The 25,147-nt window shown below is 42.4% G+C and overlaps 1 pseudogene; it reads right to left on the reverse strand.

Moving 5' to 3' along the window:
- Nucleotides 1-1,488: 1,488 nt before the first annotated feature.
- On the reverse strand, nucleotides 1,489-21,998 carry LOC147462678 (uncharacterized; annotated as a pseudogene).
- Nucleotides 21,999-25,147: the final 3,149 nt, after the last annotated feature.

Consider the following 25,147-nt stretch of genomic DNA (forward strand, 5'->3'; position numbering starts at 1 on the left):
TTTAAGGTCTCTTGGGATAGTTTCCTACGATGTTAAGACTCTCTTCTTCTTCTTCTTCTTCTTCTTCTTCTTCTTCTTCTCTCTCTCTCTCTCTCTCTCTCTTCCTCTCTCAATGTGTGTGTGCATTCTTTGTTTATGCATGTGTGTGTGTGTTTTTTGTTTATGCATGTGATCTCTCTCTCGCTCTCTCTCTCTCTCTCAAACCCAATGTGTGTGTGTGTGTGTGTGTGTGTGAGAGAGAGAGAGAGAGAGAGGGGAAGGGAACATGAGAGTGAGGAGAGGGACGGAGCATACCTGGCTCTCCTTCCTCTCCTCGTGTGTGTGTGTGTGTGTGTGTGTGTGTGTGGAGAAGAAAGAGAGAGAGAGAGAGAGAAAGCACGTTACCTTTGCTTGCTTGAGCGCGCGCCGAAAACTCAGATATGAGATTTGAGGTTTCGGACGCTCTCGGTTATTTTTTTTACCCCTGACGGCATCGCTATGAGTGTCGCTAAGTTACTTATAACTTAGGGACGCCCATAGAGACGCCATGGGCTTTCACATTTGAGCGTCGCACTACGAGTGTCGCTAATATTAAGTACCTCTTGTAGTGTATGAAAGGGACTAATGGAGCTTCCTTGCCTTGCTTGCGGGGTCTCGTGGGTGTAGGGGGAGAGAGGGAGTGCCCATTGTGGGTTCCCACTGCCTAGAGAGGTGCGTGGCCACTTTTTTGGTCCCCGAGCACTTGCCCCCACCCCATTCCTTGGTCAACTGGTCACCGACAACTCATTTTTGACCCCAAAAAGGCAAAAATTGGACCAATTAAAAGGTGCCCAAGGAGAGAACCATGCCAGCTAAGAGAAGAGAGAAAATACCTTGGTATAAGAGCCAAAAAAATTCCCCTTTTAATAGCTGCAATTCCCTGCACACCCTTTTTCTGAACAGAGACTAGCTTTTTTGGAGCTTTTGAGAGAGACCCCATCTTCTAGAGCTTGTAACTCTCTCGTCTGTTGTCGGAATCAAGCATATGGATACTCTATGAAGGTCTACAATACACAATATTTTTCTTTATGATCTTGGTTTTCAGCAATTTTAATCATGGTTTGGGTTAGAACTGTTTCCCACCCAACTTTACAGGTGTTCGACATAGGTGTTTTCCGCAGCTTAATAGTGTTTTCTTCCGATGGTGTGGTGTGTGCAAGGCTATAGAGGTTCTTGTTTTCCTTATTGTTTGCACTCTAGCACCGTTACGACTGCATTGAGAAAATAAAAATAGAGAGGGGTATCAGAGTTGGATGCCAACAAAGTGAGGGAATGTTTTTCTCGGTTAGGTATTAAACTTTCTCTCACTATTGCATACAATCCGGAAGTGAATGGTAAATCAAAATGTGGGCATACTCCTATCATTAAAGATTTAGCTAAGACTTGGAAAGGTAAACTAGGAGAGTGACCTAGTTTATTGCCTTATGCTTTATGGAATGATCGCACCGCAACTCATAGCTCAATTACTAGTTATATGACTTTTGAGTTGATCAATGTACGATGAGAAACATGTAATGCCAATTGAGGACATAATTCCCATATCGAATGTATTTCCTTGGGAGAATATAATGAGTAGGGAAGACATTCTTGTTGTGTGCATACAACAACTAGAAGAAAGGCCTTAAGATATTGAGATTGTAGGAACACAATTGAAAGATGCAAGGTTAAAGAATAAGACCAGATTTGATAAAAGGAATAGGCTCAGACCTAGAGCTATCGAGGAAGGTGATTGGGTGTTGGTGTATGACAATAGTCTTAATATTCAATAATTGCCTTATTTTCTTTAGAAATATACAAATGGCAAGTGTTTTTAAGTGGCATGCTTGTTTTGCCTAGAAAGTTCAATGCGGAATCCTCACAATCAGAGGCCCTCGATTTCCTAGCCGCACTGTGCACGTCTTGATAGTGCTTCTAGAATTTTCCTCTTCTAGTGAGGGGTTATCACCAAGATTCCTCTATCGAAGACAAATCCCATGGAAAGATAACCTCAAATCAGCAATGCCACTGCTTGATAACCTTGGGTCATATGAGGTCACAAACGCTCTAGCAATTCAATGACAAGCCTGTGAGCTATGCCATTCTTTATTGTTCTTTGGATGTTTTTTTCAATGTGACTGAATTTTGGACTAAAATGTAGTTCTTTTAGGTTTTGCAAGGGAGAATGTGTGCCCCATCATGCCAAATTTTGATTTCTTTAGAGCTTCCAAACCATACAAATGTAAAATACCAATCTACAGAAGCCAAATTTCAAAATAGCTTTGTATGATTTATTATTTCAAGCTTTATGTGTTCTCATGAAAATATCCTAATTTGAAAGGAGGGCAAGACTCATGAAATTCAGTCTTTAACACTAGATTAGATTAAAAACTTTCAGTGTTTTTGTCAGGCTGGCTAATGCAAAGCGTTAAAATCACATGCTATTAGTCATAACAAATCTTATGATGCTAGCTAGTCATGAGTGACACATTGAACAAGATATATATAACCAACAAAGATGGCCTTTTTCTAATGTAAATGGGTTGGAGGCTGCGTGTCTCTCTCTCTCTCTCTCTCTCTCTCTCTCTCTCATGCCATAGAAACTCAGTGCTACCAAATATTCAACATACTCCTAGAAAAGACCAACGTCCAAAAGATGCAACTATAAACAATTTCTATCGTTGATTGAAAACCCTGTTACATATGTTTTTGGTGTAAAAGCATCTAGACTCTACTTTATAAAAAACGTTCACAAAAATCCTTAATTCCATCAACCACGTCTTGGTTGTCATGCCTCCTCTTTACACGCCACCACATAGAGCACCCCGACTCTGCATCCCACGTTTGGGCAAGGACACACAACAAAGATAGAATTTGTGAGCGAGAAGAAGCAATGTATGATACTCTACCAAGCATGTTGGCCTCTCGACCTGAACATTTTATGGTGCCTCTACCATTTTCCTCTCAACATGAATTCTAGTTGCATCTAGTTGCAGGTTGGCTTGGCTACGTGTGAGTCAGAGAGACAAGACTCACAAGAGAGATAGGCTTGAGATCTTAAACCAGGGCCCTATCTCTAGTATCAATGCAGAGAGAGAGAGAGAGTATATCGTATTAAATGTAAATAGAAAGCACAATTTTTCACACACACACACAGAGAGAGAGAGAGAGAGAGAGAGAGAGAGAGAGAGAGAGAGAGAGACACTGGTCATGATCCGACTTGTCAAGATGCAATCTATAAGAGTCCGAGTCCTTAAGGGATTGAGTCCATAGTCACTAGTTTGTTATTTGTTGATTTTAGTGAGCATCCATGATGGGATGTATGACATGGAAGGCTTTTAGTGAGCTTTTGAAACTTCCAAGGTCAAAGGCTTGCAGACAAATCGAGTTGCACTCGACAGATGTAGAGAGAGAGAGAGAGAGACAGAGAGAGAGGCGCCTGGAAAGAAGCAGACCAAGGACAGAGAGCGAGGGACGTTGCACGCAATGCAGCGTAGACGTTTTTAGGAAAAACTACCAAAATACCCCTCTAATTTGTGGATATTCCCAAAATACCCCTCAAATTTTAAAAGTTCCCAAAGTACCCCCGTAAATTGTCATAAATTCCCAAAATGCCCTTCAACTTTTCCAAAACTCCCAAATTACCCTTGATTGTGAGAGTAAAATTCTCCAAAAACAAAAAAATTTGTAGCTTTTCATAAGAAGAGTGATTGTCTACCATAAAGGATGCTAAAACTAAAATTTGAGTCGGTTGTGTAGGCTTTGGAGATGAATTGCTTCATTATTTTTAGACATATTTCGCTTTTTTTTGCGAGGTAATTGGCGACAAATTACATGTAAGCACTCAAAAACCAATCTCAATTGTTAAACAAGAATAAGGATTAGAAAATCTTGAAGAATCTAACGAAAATAGATACAAGGGTATCCTGGGAATTTTTGAAATTTGAGGGGTATATTGAGAATTTCCACAAATTAGAGGGGTATTTTGGTAATTTTCCCTTGTTTTTGTTGTTTTCAGAGGGAGAGTCGCCATGCATAAAAATGGGAGTAGCCATCATGCGTACTACTGACAGAAAAGAGAGAGAAAGAGAGAGAGGAATCTCAGAAGACTTATACTTTAAAGACGCATTAATGACAACATGAAGACCGATCAGGCTGCGGGAGGAGCAGAGGTGGGTCGGTAATTGGAGTAGCCATCGAGTGGTCGAGTAGGTAGTCGCCGGGGGCGCCCTCCTCATCCACAGAGGAAGGGGCGAGGTGGCGTGGGGTTGGAAATATGGGACCCTCGTCAGGAACTCGAAAGCTTGGCTTCGAAGGCGGCCGGACTGCCCGGCATTTGCGAGGACTTCGAAACAGCTCGCAAGGCGGTCCCGTTGTAGATCCGTCACCATGTCCACCACCTGCGTCGGTACTGCTTCTTTCCTCGTGCGGCCCTTCATCGCAAAAACGCACCAGCTTGGAAGAAGTGGCCAACGTGGAGCGCCTGGGGCGGCTCATGAGAGGAGACTGAACAGTTGCAGATACATCGTCACCACCACCACCGCGATGAAGGGGTGGCCCTGGATCGCGAAAGCGTACCGTTTTAGAAGCAGTCGCGAACGTCGAGCTGGGGCGGCCACATTGCGCGCTTCCTATTCAAAACGCAAGCCACAACAGTAATATTGATATTGACTTAATGCACGACAATGTGCAACAGTTCCCTGCGAGGCTGACGAGGAACTCAGTGTTGAGAACATGTTGCTCGCAAGTGCTTGCTTATATACAAGAGGAGGTGCACCCCCCCAAAAAAAAAACTCAACTCGAGATTGCTCCGCCCTTCATTTTTTAAGTAAACTTTTAAGGGTTTAACGGGAGAGGAATAACTCACTACATAAACAAGTGCTTATTGTAGTGTACCCAAGTGTAGAGCAAGATTGAGACCCAATGAGCGTGTCCTCTCTCAAAGGAGAGCACCTCTTCTTATACTAAAGGGCGGGGTTACATTCCAAGATGGCTAGCATCAAGAACTACCAAGTGTCCTCCCACATTGGTCGGACACACAACCTAAAGGATCCACACACCACACCTCCCCCTTAGGGAGAAAAAGATGAACATCTTTTACAAATTTGGACGGAGAAGGTACTCGACACAAAGGGATCAACTCCAACGCCTCATCCGGGGGGAGTGATCATACAACGGCTTAGGGGCTAAGAAACTGAGCTTGGGGGACTAGATTCGACATCATGCCGATCATCATCAAGGCATGGAACTCATACATCTCGCTTGTGCAAACATTAGGTCGCTATCCCAATGAAATGGACAAGACGAGGAAGGACTGACTGAGGATTAGGTGCGAAATTTTTTGCGACATACATCATCTCCATAAAGGGGTTCGGTGTGATCGAGTAAGACAAAGACTAGGAAAAAACTACTACAGAGAAAGAGACCTTAAAACTTAAACTGAATCATGGAGCTCGATTACTACTTTTGCAAATGAACAGACTAGGCACCTCTGCACCAAAGATGCAGCAACTCCCGTCTCGTTTAGCATGCGGAAAATAGGGACCTTTGAAAACCTCTTGGAAACCAAGACAACATAATATCTCCAAAGAATGGGTTGTGCGAAGATCGTTGAATGCAGGCTGTGTAGAGATGATTAGCAACCGATCCAAAAGATCAATCGGTATACCATGCGGAGACCTGTAATTTGTGCCCCGAATCCTTGTGATTCCCCTATTCGTCGCAACCACCAATATAGGGGCCATCTCATTCTCAAGCGCCCGATTGAGAAAAGAGAAGCACTCAATGTCCAGCATGTGCACCTCATCTATGAAAAGAACTCCAGGAATTATCTCAGCTTTGCCTTCCTCTCTCCATTCTGCAACCTTGCTATCGATCTGCTCCCGCACTTCGGAGCGAATTTTGCCTGTGTCACCTGTGAACAACGCCAAGAATCCCTGCGTTCTGTTGTTGATAACGTCAATCTCGTGCAGAGTAACAACATGAACAACCTCTTTTCTTTCTGAAGCTCTCCATCCGGGCATTGAACAAATCTAGTCTATGGCCCCATTGCATCATAGTCTCTGGACCGTGCAAATGAACGCCCAAGTTTGGTGACCTTCCCAGAAGCTTTATCAATGGCAATGACATCTCCACTCTGTACCTTCTCCTTCCCAAGAGCTTCAATCATTTTTGTACCCAAGTCGTAGACCGTCTCCATATCTGTAGTCTTCAATGTGAGCTTGCCCATCTTGGAAGCAGCACCTGCCGTTGCAGGCCTGTCAATTTGGATCTCAACGACCTCACCTTCCAAAATCTCAGTTTCTTCCTTGATGCGCACGCCAATAGCAGAGCGAAAGGCCTGTGTCAGAGCTTCTGTTTCGCTGGCTGGCTAGGAATGAGCTTGCTGGCCTGTATGCAAGCAGACATGAGTGTATCGCCTGTGGAGAGATGGGTCTGCACCAGTGTCGAGGTGACCAGAGTGGCCTTGGCGAGAAATGACTTAAGGGTAATCTGATAAGCAACACACGACGGATGATGCTACACGAAATAGCTCTGAGAGTCCGTGTGCATCAACCAGCGGGCTATGCTGGCCAGTTCTCACCCAGTATCCAAGGCAAAGGCAGCCATCCTCCCCAAAAAGCAAGATCAAGAAAAACAAGAAAGGTCCCTAACTACCCGTGCCCGTCTCCTCCACCAATGTAGTGTACCCAAGTGTAGAGCAAGATTGAGACCCAATGAGCGTGTCCTCTCTCAAAGGAGAGCACCTCTTCTTATACTAAAGGGCGGGGTTACATTCCAAGATGGCTAGCATCAAGAACTACCAAGTGTCCTCCCACATTGGTCGGACACACAACCTAAAGGATCCACACACCACATTATTATTAAAATTATTCATAAAGATTTTATTGTCTGCAAGCTGCAACAATTGTAAACTTCTTAACCGTGGGCAAAATGAGGCCTCTCCTTTTGCACATTCCACCTCTTCTACTTTAACTTTTCTAGCTAATCTCTCGCTCTCTCTCTCTGCCCCGCCCCGCGCCCCCTTCTCAAAGCCCTCATAGCCTTTCTCTTAGCTTTGCAACTAGGGTACTTCACAATGGTTTGAGGTTAGTTTTGTCCTCTATTTTGGAAAATCTCAATATATTTTGTTTTCTCTTAGCTTTGACAAGCAAACTCATGTGGTCATTAGAGTGTAGAGAACACAAAGCTAGCATTTGTCATGCGTGTGAACACATCCTCATCAATTTTTGTTTGGCACTCATCTTGGAACAAGTTGAAGGTCCATAGCTTCCATGTGTTGGGATTCAGTCCAACTGGCGGGACATCCCACTTACTACTAACCCATCTACTAACGTAACCACATATACACTTATCTTTTAATACAAAGTGAATAATGAGATGTAACATGATAACATTGTTATGCGCTCCACCCAACAATAGGTCATTCTTTCTCTCTCTCTCTCTCTCTCTCTCTCTCTCTCTCTCTCTCTCTCTCTCTCTCTCTCTGTGCTTTCGCACTTGCACTCGCACACGCTTCCGGCAGTACCTTCAACTGGTATCAGAGAAAGGTTTGTGCTTGCCGTTTGTGCGTCCGTGCATGCACGCCCTTTCAAAAGTGCAAATAGGTTTTCAATTGCGGCATCCGTAAATTCAGCGTTTCCAGTGCGTTTCAAGTAGGTGGCCTGAGGTTTTACCCCCCGTTCGAAGTTGTTTGTGTAGTCAAAAGATTCATCCGAGCTACGCTTCAGGAGTTGTATTTTTCAACTCCACTTTTGCTACAGGTACAGGTATAGGTACAAGACACAGGTGCAGGTTATTCAGAAACTATTTTGGGATTGTATAGAGCGGTTTTATGGCTAGTATGTGCTATTGAGACGGTGTTTATGGGTTGATTAGGAGCATCTTTCGGTATCGACATTGTCTCAGGTTTTTCAGGCATCCATTTCCTCATAAGTTCTTGCATACATACAGGACATCCAGGTTTCTTACAGGTTCCAGTGTTTTGCACCAGCACAGATTTCAGTGGGAGTACTTGATGCACATATGCATTGTTTTGACACTTTTGATAGTGCTTCAGCTCTTTTGAGAGTGGTTTTACTTCTCGCAGGGATTTGTTTATTGCTTGCACATTTTGTTTGGCGCCTGTTTGAGCGCATATACTACATTTTGCAGTATTGTTGACAGTGTATGTACGTTGAGTTGCGGAAACTGCCATCAGTACCTTTTGTGGAGCCGATTTGGCTTGTTTTAGGCAGTCCTGACCGTTTTTGAGACTCGGTTCGGAGGCCCTTTCTGAGACTTGGCTGGTTTGTTGTCAGCATAACCTTTTGTGAGGGTGGATAGCATGAGGTTTTCTTGAGCTAGGGGATTCTCCAATCTTGAGATCCTTTGGGTGATACAGGTTCCTAGAGTACCCCTTTTTGTGGCCTCGTCGTAGGACATGTATAGAGAGGGCTAGGTGCATTTGACATCGTGCTGACAATCTTGGGTCAGTTTTGTGACTTTTTATGCATAGTTAGTGGTTGATGCGCCTGTCGTATGCTCTAAGAGCATTACTTTTGATGCGTTACTGATCTCTTGTGACAATTTTGGATTGCGATTCTCTTAGTTTTTTGGGAATACTTTGCCGATTTTTTAAAGGATTACCAGTGTTTATTGCCATATTATCTTTAGCTTGTAGCCATGTCATCTAGTAGTGAGAAGGATTTTTACAATATCCAGAAATTTGATGGGACAAATTTTGCTATCTGGAAAGAGCAGATTCAAGATGTTCTCATATAAAAAGAACAGGTGGATCCTATCATAGAGCACCTAGAGGGCGAGTATACAAATGTTGAGTGGGAAAGACTTGATGCTAAGGCCAAATCTACCCGCCGTTTGCATTTGGCCGAATCAGTGTACTTTACTATAGTTGGAAAAAGGATTGCTAGATATGTATGGGATAAATTGTGCTCCGGTTATGAGAAAAAAAGTGCCACTGATAAAGTTTTCTTGATGAAGAAGATGTTTGATCTCTATATGAAGGAAGAGGGCACTATTTCTACTCACATTAATGAGTTCAATATCATTTTCACTCAGTTGACCACTCAGGGTTTGGTCTTCGATGAGGAAATCAAATGTATCTTCTTGTTATGCAGTTTACCCTCGTCTTGGGATACATTCTGTACTGCGATTAGCAACTCAGAACCTAGTACTAGTCTTGTGTACAATGACGTCCTTGGGAGTCTGTTTACCGAGGAGATTCGTAGGAAATATCTCGAAGGCAAGAAGGTTGGTGATGCGTATTTTTCCAGTGATATGCAAAGGGGTGTGGTGGAGTGGGAGCAGGCTATAGAATTTGAGTATAACTCGATTTTGGCTAATGACACTTGGGACTTGGTAGGACTTCCAAATGATGCAAAAGCTTTACCTTCCAAATGGGTTTACAAGAAGAAGTTTACCTCATCTGATCCAAACCAAAGTACAAGGCTAGACTTGTAGCCAAAGGGTTCAAACAGCAAACATTAGGAAAGAGTTGGACTCACTTTTGGGCCCTGTAATAAGTGCCACGTCGGCTTCAAGAGAGAAAATGAAATGTTAAATTGTGCATTTTATGTGATGCTTTTGTGCGCAACAAAAATCCAAAATGACATTCTTTGGTAGGTAGCCGCCGTCTTTATCATTCTTATCCTTCGTTCTCTTGTCAAGAATCCAACTAACCATATGACTAATGATTTGAAATGCCAACTTACAAGCGTTCCCTCCAGACACATAAGCCACACGAACTCTATCAACTCTAAACTTGAGAATATGGCCTTCCCTCCCAAAACCTGAAATATTTCATGAGTTTCGAGTCTCCGTCTTTTTCTCTATCATCTCTAGGAATGGAGAACGCTTCTTTTCTGATGAAAACACTAATTTGAACTTGCAATCCTCAGCCCCTTCATCTTTAACATTTACCCAAAGAAAGAACACACATAATCTTCATGTTGATGTATTGCAAGAGTACGCACCGTTGCAGAAACGTAGGAGGGAGTCTTTCTGATCTCAATGGGAGAAGGAACTTAGAAGGACAAACAAGGAATATCATTTGGATTTGTGGACTGATGGGTCTATTTACCCAAAGGATCCTACAACAAATGCACCACCTCCCTTTGCTAATATCAGTAACCTCTTACATTTCACAGGCGATGGCAAGGATGGGCTATTGGGATACACTGAACATTTGGAAATGAGAGGATTGAATGCGGAAAGGCAAAGAAACTTCCTGGAGATGGAGAACATGCAGCTGAAGAAACTTAATGAAGCATGCTCTCAAAAGATTTCATCAAACAGAGAGACAATCCAAGGCCTTGAGAAGAAGATCACAAGTTTGCGAGAGAAAGACATCGTGCTTGGTAGTCATAAAAGAAAACGATATCTGTGCAACATTGAGAACATGAAGGTTGGTAGTCGTGGCATGAAAAAATGAACACGAGCTTTAAGGTAACTCGAAGTTTGTTTCTTCAATGTGCTTCACTAAGAAATGGATACACTTTCCTATACATGATCATAACGCATGGTGCTTTTTTGGCACGTCTTTACTGCATCCAAACTCGAATGGTGCAGGCTTGAATGCCGGAGTGCATTACAATCGTCTAGTTCCAAAAGAAGTAGTTGAAGAGATGATAACTCAGGAAAAATTTCATAAGCTGAAAGGGAGGCTCTTTACCTCCTTCATGAACGAGAATCAGTCGGAACCAATGGAAGTGCAAGCAATACTTGATGAGAATGGCATCTCGTAGATGGGATACAAGGCACTCTTCAAAGCATTAGCTAGAAAGTCTCAAAATAAACTATAGAGAGGATCATTGCTGCCAAATCCATCACATGAAAAGGCTGATGTCGCCGATACGTAAACGATGAGGTGTTTGAGAAACTTGGGTCACCATTCCATATTGAAGCAACGTTTTTAGGCAAGGGAGGCAGAGAGGTGCAGTTTAACGAGCACAACAACCTCTTCGTTGATCTTGAAGCATTGCAAACTTATGTAGTTCACTTCTTTGACATCAGTCGAGAGGAGTGCGGTGGGGTTCTCAAGTTTGTTTTGAAGCTCAATGAGTGCGAGGTCCTGAAGAACAAGAAGCTGGAGAGAGTCACCATTACCCTCATGAACAAAGCTCTGGATCCATCAATAACAAAAGAGGATCCACGATACTTCAGGGTGCAATCCGAAAACAACATTCTAACTCTAGGATCATTTTAGGTATACTTCGTTCACTCTATGATAACAAAAACATTGATTATTTGGTTGTTGATTTTGTGTTTTCGTTTTTCACTGCAGGTTGATAAGGAAATTTTTGAAATCCTCAATTGGGTTTTTAGTCAAACCCAAATTCTTTCTATCATCAGTGAACAAAGAAACGGAGCCGTTCTTTCAGTGGAAGGATTTGGTGACTACACAGTGGAATGGCACATAGCAATTGACTTAAAGACTCTTAAGTGTATGTACAACATAACACGCGGAGCAGCTATGGCAAATCCATGCTTATATTGCATGGCTGATGCACAATCTCTTGAGAGTGTGCAATGGAATAGAGCTCCCAACAGACATCTTCAAGATAAAACTTTTAAACCAATGCTTGATATTAATTCCTCTGAGTAGAGTTCACGTCTGTACAATTCATGCACTATGTCGAATAATTGAAAAGGTGGTTCATTTTTACATATGTTTTGCATGGACATTAAAGCCAAAGAGTGAGTCGAAAAGAGTGATCAAAGCATTAGAGGGAGTGCTCTCAGACATTTATTTGCATGGAGGCAATGTCAAAATTGAAGAGGACCCTAAGATGTCTCAAAGTCGGTACAAGGTAGTGAGGAAAGCATCGATAGGCGGAGTGAAGGCAAGAAGGTTTCTTGGGTTTAGCCTCAAAGATTCAAATAGAGAAGAAAGGAGAAACCTATTCAACAAATGGAAACAGTTACATAAAGTGGTTAAAGACAATGCTGGTGGTGGGGCAATCCAGAATCACAAGGCAAACGTGTGGAAATCACTAGATAAAATTTTCCACTACGTTGAGCAGCATTCTTGGGACCAAAGTAAGCTCACATCATTTAAGCAGCCTTATTGGATTGGAAAAAGGCTTACCTTACAAGGTGGGGTGGGCAACATATCACACATTACATGGTGGGTTGGCATTCTACGTATACAAAACAAAATTTTAAATTGTACTCTATTGACCATTTTGTTTTATTTCAATGCAGCACATATTGTTCAACCATGGTCCATATTTTGCCAAGACATACGGCTCATTATCAATATGGTCCACACAAGGCATGGAAAAAACCCACTACATGGCAAGAATAGGTTATTTTAAGCACACTAGACATGGGGGAGGAAAAGATAAGGCCAATAGCCTGTTAGAGTTACACCAATGGACTTATAGACGACTAATTCATAGAGAAAGGCAAAGGAACTTCTTAAGAGTTCAGAAATTACACGGTCTTTACAACACATCCGCAAAGAGAAGAAACAGATGGCTTGGGGAGCTTCAAATGTGGCGGAGCGCCATGCGAGGTGGCGACGGTCACAAGTCAGGAGCGGGAGAAAATGGACCTGAGCCCATCATTTTTATCCTCTTCGATGCACCTCCTTCTTCCTCACTTTGTACCTCTTCGATGTGAAAGCTCTGTAGACAAGCTCGTTCCTCTGTTGATGGAGCATCACGACGGGCATCAGGCATCTTCTTTCCCTCAAAAACAACCGCTTGTTGTATGGATCTAAGATTTCCGGGTCCTCAACCCCTGCAGTCAGAGCCTGAGCTGTGTAGGACATGAAATAGGGGGATTTGAGTGCTTGGCACCCATACCCAATACCAAATATGCGTAGAGCAAACTGTTTCTCAATTAGAATTAGTCTTTCTACGTTTAGTGGGAGGGGGTGCCCACCACACAATCTTGTAATAACTTTCATTGCAAACAGTGGGAACTTTGCATTGTCATCAGAGTATTCCTTGTGGTATATTATGATCTACATAAAAATTGTAATGAATTTATGGGCCGTAAGTGAGATGAAAAAATTGCCAGGTACTTGAATTGTTTCTACAAACCCTTTTGTGGTTGAAATGCCCGATGTAGTGAGACAACGCTGCATGCATCCTTGCCTTGGACTCCAGTGACAAGCCCTTGCCGTGAGCCTCCTGCTCTTCTAAGAAAACTATCGTCATACACTAGCACATGTCAACAAAAAAGTTTATCATGATATTTTATCACTGGGCCACCTCCAATACCATTTGAATGCACGACAAAAGTTACCATCTGATTCTCGTTCATTTCCAGCATCGACCTCCCCCACAAGTGAATAGACTGACTATTCATTACCTGATCTCTCGGTGCCACGGGCCTACCCATGTTTTCCAAGCTGAGTTGTTTTGTTGTCGATTCAAACTGCTCATCTATTGGCAAATTGGCCTCTCCGGACTTCGCTTCATTGAATGCATCTTTGATCAGTTGCCACCCTGAAGTGAACTGTGAGTCACGGACAGTTGTGTCAGCAATAAGATGTTGGTCCACTCCATCATCATCCATAAACCCCATGTATGCCTCACAAAAATTTGCAATTGTAGCTAGGCAGTAGTCCTCCTGTATATTGAGCTCATGCATGATATCTATGAGCAGAACATAGTGAGTGTCACCCGCCATAGCAAAGCTAGGAGCACAATTCAGAGGCAAAGTCACTTCCTTACTTGGACTTTCTTGCTTGCACCCTATTGTTGCATCCGCAAGAGAAGCAAGAGTTAAGCCCGCATCAAATGTCTCCTTTCGTACCTCTACCCGCTCTTCTTCTGGGTTGAACTGCACCTCCACATCCTCTACCTCTTCCTCCGGCACCAATGGACAACTACCGAAAGTTGTTGACTAGGAAGTCTCTGACTCACCATCCGTCTACGAGTATAAGTAACAGACAAACCCGTGGTATAATTCCACTAATCTACACTTTTTGAAGTGCTTCATACACCTATCTTGTGCAAGCACTACATTGGAGGGACACTTTTCTAGAGAGTGATTCAGTCTCCTTGAAGGAATCTTCTCAGGGTCAAGGTCGACTGGGTGCACATATCTCATGCCATCAACTGTCATGGAATTGTCACAAGTGACTGCCTCATACTGTTACAAATGGGTTTGTAGGTACTCAAATGAGCAATCTATAATCCTCTATATAGAAAACTCTGCATTAACACTAGGTTGGTAACCTACCAGGACATAAAAGTGTCCTTTCAGGGTTTTGGGAAAAACCTCCAAAACCATAGTAGATCCACTCATTTTGTAAAATCCTTTCATGAGGTTATAGTTAAAGGCCTACTACACATGTAAAAAATAAGAAACTTGTAAAATTTCTCATCTTTTGGTCACACCAAGCCTCCAAAGTTGATGGACTAGTACATTTTCATCAAAACAGTCATTTCTTACGTTTTGTTGCATAAAAATAAGATTAGGGATTTTTGTAGGACTTGAGATAAATTCCCTAGTTAACTTCAATGGGTTGGTGATCAGAACATATGATTGCTTCTTTCTCACTATTTTTTGTTTTGCCAAAAGAAATAGGTACAAAAAAGTTGAATTTTTACCATTCTGCAAACCTATCATCAAAGTTTCTATAGCCACACTCAATACAAATAATATATGCATGTTTTCTTAGTTTCCTATTGTCCTTTAGGTTCATAAGGAGCCATGGAGCATGTCAAAAGAATAATACATCTCTTACCAAGGGTAATCTTGGGGACAAAGATGAAGTGCTAAATACAACAAACATGAAAAAACTGGGTTCAACATTATGAGTTGTAGAATCCCATAGAAACTATTCAATATCTATCCAAATTTGATCCTTATGACTAGATATGGTTACTACCTACAAAATGCATGTAGTTGTCACAAGAAACTAACAATATTGAAAAAGCTATACTTGATATACTAGAATGTTTCATTTTCTTCTATAATTGAAAAAATCAACCATCGTTGTCTACTATGCAAAATAGGGTATTAGGTGCCCCAAAACTCAAGGAATATTAGCTTTATGTTACAATATGCGACATAGAAAATCAAAACTGCATTTGGATATCATGAAAGTCACCAAAAAAATCATAGAAGACCTAAAATTGGCTAAAAAACAAGATTTGACAATTTTTGTAATTTGGTCATAACTTACAACTTTAACATTTATTTCTCCCTAGAAGCATCAAGACATGTTGAGGACTACTAAAGATAGTTCTCTAGCATTATAGACCTCACAAACATGAATTCTAGAGTGGTATAGTTGCTGAAAGTTGAAAAAAGCCAAAAAAACGACCTGTTTTTTCACACAGTTTAGGTTGTGAAATGTTGTGCAAGGACAAGGTTAAAGATGGAATTGATATTCCAAAAAAATGTCGAGTTTTTTTCAGCTCATGAGACAACTTTCTAGACCAATAGCACCTCAAAATCCATTTTGAAACTCTTGACATAATTCAAGGAAAATGGTCACTTCATAGGACATAAAAATGTCCCAGGACATAAAAGTGTCCCATTACCAACCTAGTGTTAAACATTCCTGATAGTTCTAGTGCACGGTGATGAGCACGGGCGTTGTATAAGAACGTGAATAGTTTTTCTTCACATGTATCCTTGCTCACAACATTTGTCTCCAGAACTATGATCCCCATGACTGAAAGAAAAATCAAGACAAAACTATTTGGTGTCATAACCAAGCGAACATTGAGCCTTGAGTACCCCTTAAGGTCTCTCTTCGCTTGGTTCTATCCCATGCGCTAATGTCATAAGAGGTGACGTCACTTGAGTCAGAACCAAGCGAGTATGAGCCCCAAGAATATCCAAAGGGCCCTATTCGCTTGGTTCTGTCCCATGTGCTAATGTCATAAAAGGTTACATCACTTGGGTCAGAACCAAGCAAATAGGGTCCCAAGAATCTTGAAGGGCCCTATTCACTTGGTTCTATCCCGTGCGCTAATGTCATAAAAGGTGACGTCACTTGAGTCAAAACCAAGCGAATAGGGGCCCAAACATCTCCAAAGAGCCCTATTCACTTGGTTCTGTCCCGTGCGCTAATGTCATAAAAGGTCACGTCACTTGAGTCAAAACTAAGCGAATAGGGGCCCAAGCATCTCTGAAGGGCCCTATTTGTCGGTTCTGTCCTGCACGCCAATGTCATAAAAGGTGACGTCACTTGAGTCAGAACCAAGCGAATGGGGGCCCAAGAGTCTTCGAAGGACCCTATTCGCTTGGTTCTGACCCAAGCACTCAGAATAGGTGGATAAGAACAGAGCATTTAATGTTATCAGTGATAGACATATAGGCCTACTCACTCACTATGCCCAAACTCAGGCACGGTCACATAAGGAGTAATTATTCCAACTATGCGGTTTGAGACTTTTAATCTTACCCTCATGCAGTGGCTTCAGTGCGGACACAATTAACAACACACAGGAAGGGGAGAGAGGCAGGGAGAAAGAACCTGTCTCTGCAATATCCAATGGCACCGAGTTGGATGGTGATGTCGTAGGCCACTGATAGCAAGAACCAGAAGGTGGCGATGGCAATGGCGACGCGGCAGCAAAGGGCTCAACCCAGTGGAGGTCGCTCAATGAAGGATCACGAGAGGTGGCCAAGGGGAAGAGCGCAGAAAAGGCAAAGGAAACGAGGATCTGTTTGTTCTACTTGGAGATGGAGATGGCAACTACAAGGGGGATCGGCGTCTGACTCTCAACGCAAGATCACGAGAGGTGGCCAAGGGGAAGAGCGCAGAAAAGGCAAAGGCAATGGCGATCTCTTTGTTCTACTTGGAGATGGAGATGGCGAATGCAAGGGCAATCGGCGTCTGACTCTAAACGGAGAGCTGGCCAAGGGGAAGAGCGCAGAAAATGCTATAGACGGATGTGTGGCTGCCTGCAAAATACCCGAAATAACACAATAAACAACATAAAACATACTAATCAGCATACCTGGCACAATCACGTGGTCGCATGTTCGCAAGATACACAAAGAGAGAGAGAGACAGAGAGCGAGAGAGATTGAGGGAGCACATGCAGGCGCACCTCCTAGAGCGGAGTGCTACGTTGGCATGGCGAGAGAGAAGAGAGGAGAGATGAGAAGAGAAACGCAGACACTGGGTGCAATCTCCCCCCGTGCAAGAGTGACCATTTCCCTCTTGCACGTATTTAATTTATAGATTCTTGAATGTTCAAAGTGAGTACAAACTGGCCGGCCGGTCATAAATGGCCAAACCTCATAAAGAGCACTTGGATAATAACATGTACAATATATATTTCCATTCGCATAGGCCTAGCTCGTTCTAGTATTTTCCACCTATCAACTACAATAAATCATAAAATATCATTTCTATAACATACCTCTCCGTTGGAAAGCAACTGTCCTCAGTTGCGAAGATAAAAATCTGCAAACAGTACTTGTCAAAAACAGTGATTAATATGTTGTGTCAAAAACATCACATAATAAAAGAGAAATTTATGAAACTAAACAACATTAGCTTATGCCTGCCGTCATCCACATACTACCTATTCTAGTGTCCCATAACACTAGAATAAGCAGTATATGCCATACCCTGATTAATCAGGATATCAATGGTCACACTCATCATTAATCTCATAATGTCAAGTCTCATCACATAAATACTGCTGTAATAATCATCAGATACCAAATCCCAATCCAATTCCAATTTCCACATTATAAGTCCAAATCCAAATCACTTTTATTATGTACCCGGGTAACAAAATCATACCAGTTGCAGTGGTGGCCAGCCACTGCAGCATGATTTTGTGATCGGTGTTGGCTAAACCGGCGAATCTACACCAATAAGATGTGCTGCCTAAATTGGCGAATCTGCACTAATGCTACCTAAATCGGCGAATCTGCATTTGGTATAAGTTTAAAAATCATGAATCTGCAATTTATCAATGTGCTTCCTAAATCGGCGGATCTGCACTAATGCTGCCTAAATCGGCGAATCTGCATTTGATATTGTTTTAAAAGTAAGAATTTGGAATGTATCCATGTGCTGCCTAAATCGGCGAATCTGCACCAAGATGAGTATTTACACACTGCCTAAATCGATGAATCTGTGTGTGCGTGACCAATGGACTAGGCTAGACATAAAAATAAAACAATTTTCACAGGTGTAAGACCAATTTGGAGCATGTTGGAGTAGGAGGGTACTTACAAACTGTTGTTTACTATCCCATAGCATCTTAGCTCACATGAGTAGCTTCATAGCTTATTGACAAATCATCTCAATAAAAATTCTTTCCAATACAGTGAGAAGCCATGTCCTTAGCAGTGTTTGAGTATTCAACATAGAACACAATGGAGAGAAATGAAATATGAAAAGAGGAATGATGTATGTGATGTACATACCTGAAGGATATTTTGCATCAAAATGTGTACGTATCTCTGTGTGTGGAAAGCATGAGGTTCTTGTAGTATTTTAAGCCATGTGTTGAGCAATGTAACTCTTGTACTACTTGAAATTCTGTTCTTGAAAACACCATTTGCTATCCCATCATTTGTGTCTCAATACATACTTGAAATCAGAAACCAAACGGTTCAATTTATATTGTTAGAATACTCAGCGCATGTGCTAGGTGAGAGTGTGAGAATTCTAGAAAATAAGCACACAAAATTGCAATATTGCTACCTGCATTGGTCAAAATCAAACAATATTAAAATGGGGTGGTGTTGGGCAATTAGCACAAGGTATTGGTTAAGGCTGTCCTTGCGTTAAGGTTTACGAATTGTACATAGTTAGAAAATTTTGACTATTTATACGAGATAAAAGCAAAGGACCTATCAGTAATGTGGAAGGATTCTTTGCCTTAATGTGACCCAAGGCGTGTAGAAATTTAATTGCATCCACTTTTATTTTTATTCTTACTACATGCGGCAAGCAGAGAAATGAGTAACAAATACATTATGCAAAAACCAGTAATGAGAAAATTATAATTGCCTAGCCAAAATTATAATAATGATTTGATACAATTCAATATCGTGTTGTGTCGATGAGGCTAATCGTCCCAAATTGCGCAACCCCGTGGATACCTTGCAATCGAGGAGTATCCGAATTCATCAACCAAGGTTTGGGATCATGATTATCGTCTCTACTTTTAATATGGTCGTCAATTTTTGAATTGGCCAATGATAGTCATGGAACCTACGTAAGGTGATGATTTGTATTATTATGATTATTATTATTTTAAATTTGTTTATGCTACCACATCTAAAATATGCAACAACAGAACGCTGGAGTTGACGATCAAAGATGCAAGCACATATGCTTATAAAGGACACCATGACTTTCTTAATGTAATAACCATCTGCAAAAAGCTTATACGACCAAATTGAGACAATCCATATGGATCCAATACAATGTCTAGGTACAAAATAAAATGAAGTACAACAAAAGACTGAGAAAGAGAAAAAAAATTCAGCATCAGCGTCGGTGTCAATGCCTGAGGATGGTGTGCATTGGGCGTCGTCTGAGAAAAGTATTGCAATGGTCGCTCCAGAGCTTCGTCAGTGTGTACTTCTGGCACTGTCGTGGGGGGGGGTCAGATGCAATAGATGAGGGGGAGAGCGAGAAATAAAATGAAATAAATTTTTACATTAAACGCCTTGAAAGGCCAAAATTACATATGATACAATCTCGATGGAGCTAACGACAATATGTGGGTATAAAATAAAACGAAGTGAAGTGTGAAACTAAGTCAAAGCCTAAAATCTGCATGCTAAAATCATCATCACCATTGTCGTGAATGCGTGATGGTGCTCCACAATGGGCGGTGTCGCAAAAAGTATTGCAGCGGTCGTTGTAGAGTTGCGTCAATGTTCGTTGTTGTAGGTAGGCGTACTCTATCGTTAATCGTGCTTCTCCGTCCTCGCAACCCTTTCTTCAGGGAATAAGATCGAATCAAGCACAAACTCTAGCGCGGCAGGATGGACATCCAGCTTGAAGATGAAGTTATAAGATGGCACCTCGTTGAGGCTGGGTTGCCTGAGTGCGATCCACACTGCCTCATTCATGATGCTTTGTCGGATCATAAGCTAATAAGGACCTCCGGTATTGATGAAGTGCCTCTCCAAGTAGACATTGGCGGATTGTGACTCTCCATATTTGGAATACGACATCAGCGGGGCGATGGATTGCAGGACAACAACATACACATTGCAACAGGAAACAGATCCATGGCCCTGCATCAAACCTAGCCAAGAAGGTAACGAGCCCAGCTTCAAAGTATGTGTGTGCACCTCCCAAGATCTGCAGAATTGCAAGCCGATCCCTGCATGAGAGAGAAGAGGAGATGCACAGATCTTAAGAGACGAAGAAGGAAGGGGAGGGGAAGGTGTGCACACACACAACAGTAGATGCAAAGTTCAATGCTGTCTCTACATGTGTGGCTTGAGAACGAGGACATAGAGAGTTGAGCTGCGGCGGTAGGAGAGGAAGAGGGCTAGTTGGTAGGAAGGAAGAGAGAGATGCTATTGTTCTGGATGCGCAAGGGAGGGAGGGGGCAGTTGGACTGTAATTCGATGTAGTGGGTGGTGGTCTGGGCTCTGTGCGAACTGAAGTGGAAAAGGAGTTGGCAGCTGATCTTATTGGTATGCATGATAATGGTGTCCACCGCCATTGGGTACAACATTCGGTGGCTAAGGACAGCTGTCTAGACAGAACACTGAAGGTGGCCGCCTTTGCGTGCAATGAGATGTGTAGCTACAAAAATATGCTACATGGGTACAATGATTGATTTGTGGCCTCTGATAAACGTGGTCTATCCTACCGTCTGCATTTGTGAGGAGAGAGAGAGAGAGAGAGGCTGAAAGTGGTTGGTGGCCAGAGAGAGACTGTCGCCACAAGCAAAACCAAGCTGCGAGAGAAAGGAAGAGAGAGAAAGGTAGTTAGCGCTACTTTGTCGCCTTGGTCAGACACTCTCTCTCTCTTGCATGGAGGCAGCCTATCTGTCAAAATCTCATTTTTTTTCTCTTTGTCACTTACTGTATGTCAATTGCGCTGCATGACTTCTCCCAAGTTATCTCTATCCAGTGTGTGTGTTCAAGTTTTCTGGTTGAGTGCTAGTATGCATGCATAGACGTAGGCGTCAGTGCGTCACTCAAAATGTGCCTGGCGTTGGTGATCCAGTAGAGACTGAGAGAAAATAAAAATATGCGTGGCATTGGCGTTGGACTGCATATTGTGCAGGAAAAAAAAAGAACAACAATTGAAGTGCTCTAGGTTGACAGAATCAGCTTACAACTCTAAGAATTAGTGTGCTGCTTTGTATGTTGCTGAGGGTACCAAGGTTGGAGGACCACCAAGCCGATGGACTAGGGTGGGGGACGACGATGTTGTCGTCCCTGTCGTGCACTACTGACTACGACTTTGACGATCACGCTTAACTCGAGCCCACCAAAACTCAAACAATATGCTTTATTACTATGTGATAGCTAATATTATGTATTAACATCCCTCAGGTGTTATAAACCTATTTATGTATGTAGCACCCCCTCTTTTTCTTCGCAATCATGGGAGGAATGGTTATCCAAATTCCCCCAGGAGTAACAAGTCTCGAGTTCAGCTCTTCTCAAAAAGATATCTGACTAGGTCTCTGTGGACTATTCTTACGACATTAAAAATGACCTAATTCTTCTCTACTGTATTTACTTCCTTGAATTTCATACATAGCTTGATATACATGGTTAAAATAATTCTCGTCGGATAATATAACGCACGTGATTAGGAAAACAAACAATCTAATCAAATAAATTATACACATGCATCTTGTATTCAAAGGTAAATATGAAGAAAGAAGTTTGAAAAGAAACATGACTTAGCTGTGATTTGTCTTCTCCATAGCCATGATGGTTGCAAATCCGAGGATGTAGTCTTAGCTCTGATACCACTGCTACAGACGGATGTGTGTCTGCTCTGCAAAATACCCAAAATAACACAATAAACAACATAAAACAGACTAATCGGCATACCTGGCACAATCACGTGGTCGCATGTTCGCAAGATACACGAAGAGAGAGAGATAGAGAGCGAGAGAGATTGAGGGAGCACGTGCAGGCGCACCTCCTAGAGCGGAGTGCTATGTCGGCAAGGCGAGAGAGAAGAGAGGAGAGATGAGAAGAGAAACGCAGACACTGGGTGCAATCTCCCCCCGTGCAAGAGTGACCATTTCCCTCTTGCACGTATTTAATTTATAGATTCTTGAATGGTCAAAGTGAGTACAAACTGGCTAGCCGGTCATACATGGCCAAACCTCATAAAGAGCACTTGGATAATAAAATGTACAATATATATTTCCATTCTCATAGACCTAGCTCGGTCTAGTCTTTTCCACCTATCAACTGCAATAAATCATAAATATCATTTCTATAACAGAAAAGGCAAAGGCAACGGCGATTTGTTTGTTCCACTGAAGATGGAGATGGCGACTGCAAGGGCGATTGGCGTCTGTCGGACCCTAAACGGACACTCCAAAAGGCATGTGGGCTGCACTCACAAGGACAACCAATAATAAATGTTCTCAGATTCCCATGCAGTACGATTTACCAACACAATCTTGTGCATAAGTGAAGTTTTCACCCTCGTTGAGGTAAGCATTCTAAGTTTAGAGGCAGTAACCCCGCCAAACATTTCAACTATTCTGTCTCTTTTCGCGTCCTCTACTACCCATCATTTGAATTAACTCGACCCCCATCGACGCTACATGGTAAGCAACAAATCATCCCAATTCTTTTTGCACATCACCTATTACTCTCGCGCATCCTTCTCTTACTCCTGTTCTGCAGTGCTTTAGTGACGCAGAACTCTACACACAGTGAAGAGGTATGCTACTTACTACCCTTTTGTGCACTTGTATTTTGTGTAGTCAGTACCAAGCAAATAAGGGAAGGTAAACCCTATTTGCTGCACCTGTTCGCTTGGTACTGACCATCGTCTTTACTATAGGATGTTTGCTTTTACACTTTTCCTTGGTCAGTACCAAGAGAAAAAGGGAAGGCCACTTTGTTCAATGCCCCTTTTTCCTTGGTACTGACCTCGGAAAATATAAGTGATGTCTGCTAGTACAAGGTCAATACTAAGCAAATAAGGGGAAGGTAAACCCCGTTTGTTGCCGGTTTAGGGTTTTTTTAAACCAAATACGCATTTTGAATTTATAAGGGAGAAGAAAAATTACAACTTAACAGCCATGTAGGGGTTTTTGAGTTAGAAAACACTACGGACAGGCGCAAAGGCCAAGTTTCAGACTTTACAAAGAGTGGCCTACTAATTTTCGAGGGTTTCGGGTTCGCAATAACCATGTAGTCCTTTTCCTTCACAGCCAGACTATCTCTTACTGAAGCCTATCGGCAAAGTTAATGGCTTTCTCATATTTACTTGCTAGCTCAAGCACTTCATCCTTTATCTCCTATAGCCAATTATAGATAGCTTCTAAAGAGCCATTCTCGGCGAGCAATCACTGCAGATCTTCAGGCCTTCTTGCTTCCAGAGAGTCTTTGAGGATTGAAACTTTGTGCCTGGCGATCAGCATTTGTTCCAACTTCAGGCTAGCATCTTGCACAGAGCATTTAGCAAATAAGATCTTCAAACTAGGAGATTGGAAATTGGGAGCAGAAAGGAAAGAATTACTAGTGGCTTACCTCGAGAATTGACTCCCGTGTTGACAGCAGCCACTCCCAGACTGTGTTGGTCGGGAACATTAAGGGTAACATCGGGGGAGGGCCAAGGGTGGACCTCCTGAGGAGGGCCCGGATGCGGTCCTGCTCTGGTGCTGCGGGAGTATACCTTGGAAAGGAATCACCACTATCCTAAGCTTCTTGTAGTTGTTCTATGAAACCCTGAGGGATGTTCTGAAAAAACTGCTGGTTAAATAGACTAGATGGACATGCGTGAATAGCAGAGCCTAGGTTTTGGCTGATGAGTGGTCTGTGAGGGGTGGTACCGCCATGCGTCTCCTTCACATTGGTATTTTGTTGCAGGGGATGCAAACCTGTTTGCTTGCTATTACACTTTTCTGAGGTCACTATCAAGCGAATAAGGGAAGGCAAACTCTTTCCGATGCACCTGTTCGCTTGGTACTGACCTCAAAAAATATAAGTGACGTCTGCTATTACTATTTTTTGAGGTCACTACCGAGCGAAAAAGGGAAGGCAAACTCTTTCCAATGCACCTGCTCGCTTGGTACCGACCTCAAAAAATATAAGTGATGTCTGCTATTACTATTTTTTGAGGTCACTACTAAGCGAATAAGGGAAGGCAAACTCTTTCCGACGCACCTATTTGCTTGGTACTGACCTAAAAAAATATAAGTGAGGTCTGCTATTACTATTTCCTGAGGTCACTACCCAGTGAATAAGGGAAGGCAAACTCTTTTCGAAGCACCTGTTCGCATGGTATTGACCTCAGAAAATATAGGTGACGTCTGCTATTACTATTTTCTGAGGTCACTACGGAGCGAATAAGGGAAGGCAAACTCTTTTCGATGCACCTGCTCGCTTGGTACTGACCTTAGAAAATATAGGTGATGTCTGCTATTACTATTTTCTGAGGTCACTACCGAGCGAATAAGGGAAGGCAAACTCTTTCCAATGCACCTGATCGCTTGGTACTGACCTCAAAAAATATAAGTGATGTATGCTATTACTATTTTCTTAGGTCACTACCAAGCGAATAAGGGAAGGAAAACTCTTTTCAACACACCTGTTTGCTTGGTACTGACCTTTTGTGAAAGCTGAAGTCCCTTGTGCTGACAATGAATTGTCTTTTTGTGTTATGCTATTTGTAGAGATGCCTCGTGTAAAGGCCACGACTAGGAGGGCAATAGGTGAATCTTTGAATGCTCAAGCAAGAAGACACCGATATGAGGCGCACAGAGGTGTACTGCAAGAGCTGTAGGATAGAACGACACGTTCAACCTGCTATTCCACATCTCCCTTTCTAGCGAGTAGTGCGGGAGATTTGCAAGCAGTGGAGAGTCAGCATGCGATGGGCCAACAGTGCACTACTCTACCTTTAAGAAATTGCAGAAGACTACCTCGTTGAATTCTTCAATGATGGATATATCCTGGCTGCCCATTCACACCGCGTTACTATCATGCCATGGGATTTTGATACTCTTCGGAGGCTGCGTTCCCGCTACGATGGGAT

Source organism: Adiantum capillus-veneris, chromosome 2 (assembly GCF_014529385.1).
Source record: "Adiantum capillus-veneris isolate H3 chromosome 2, ASM1452938v2, whole genome shotgun sequence".
NCBI lineage: Eukaryota > Viridiplantae > Streptophyta > Polypodiopsida > Polypodiales > Pteridaceae > Adiantum > Adiantum capillus-veneris.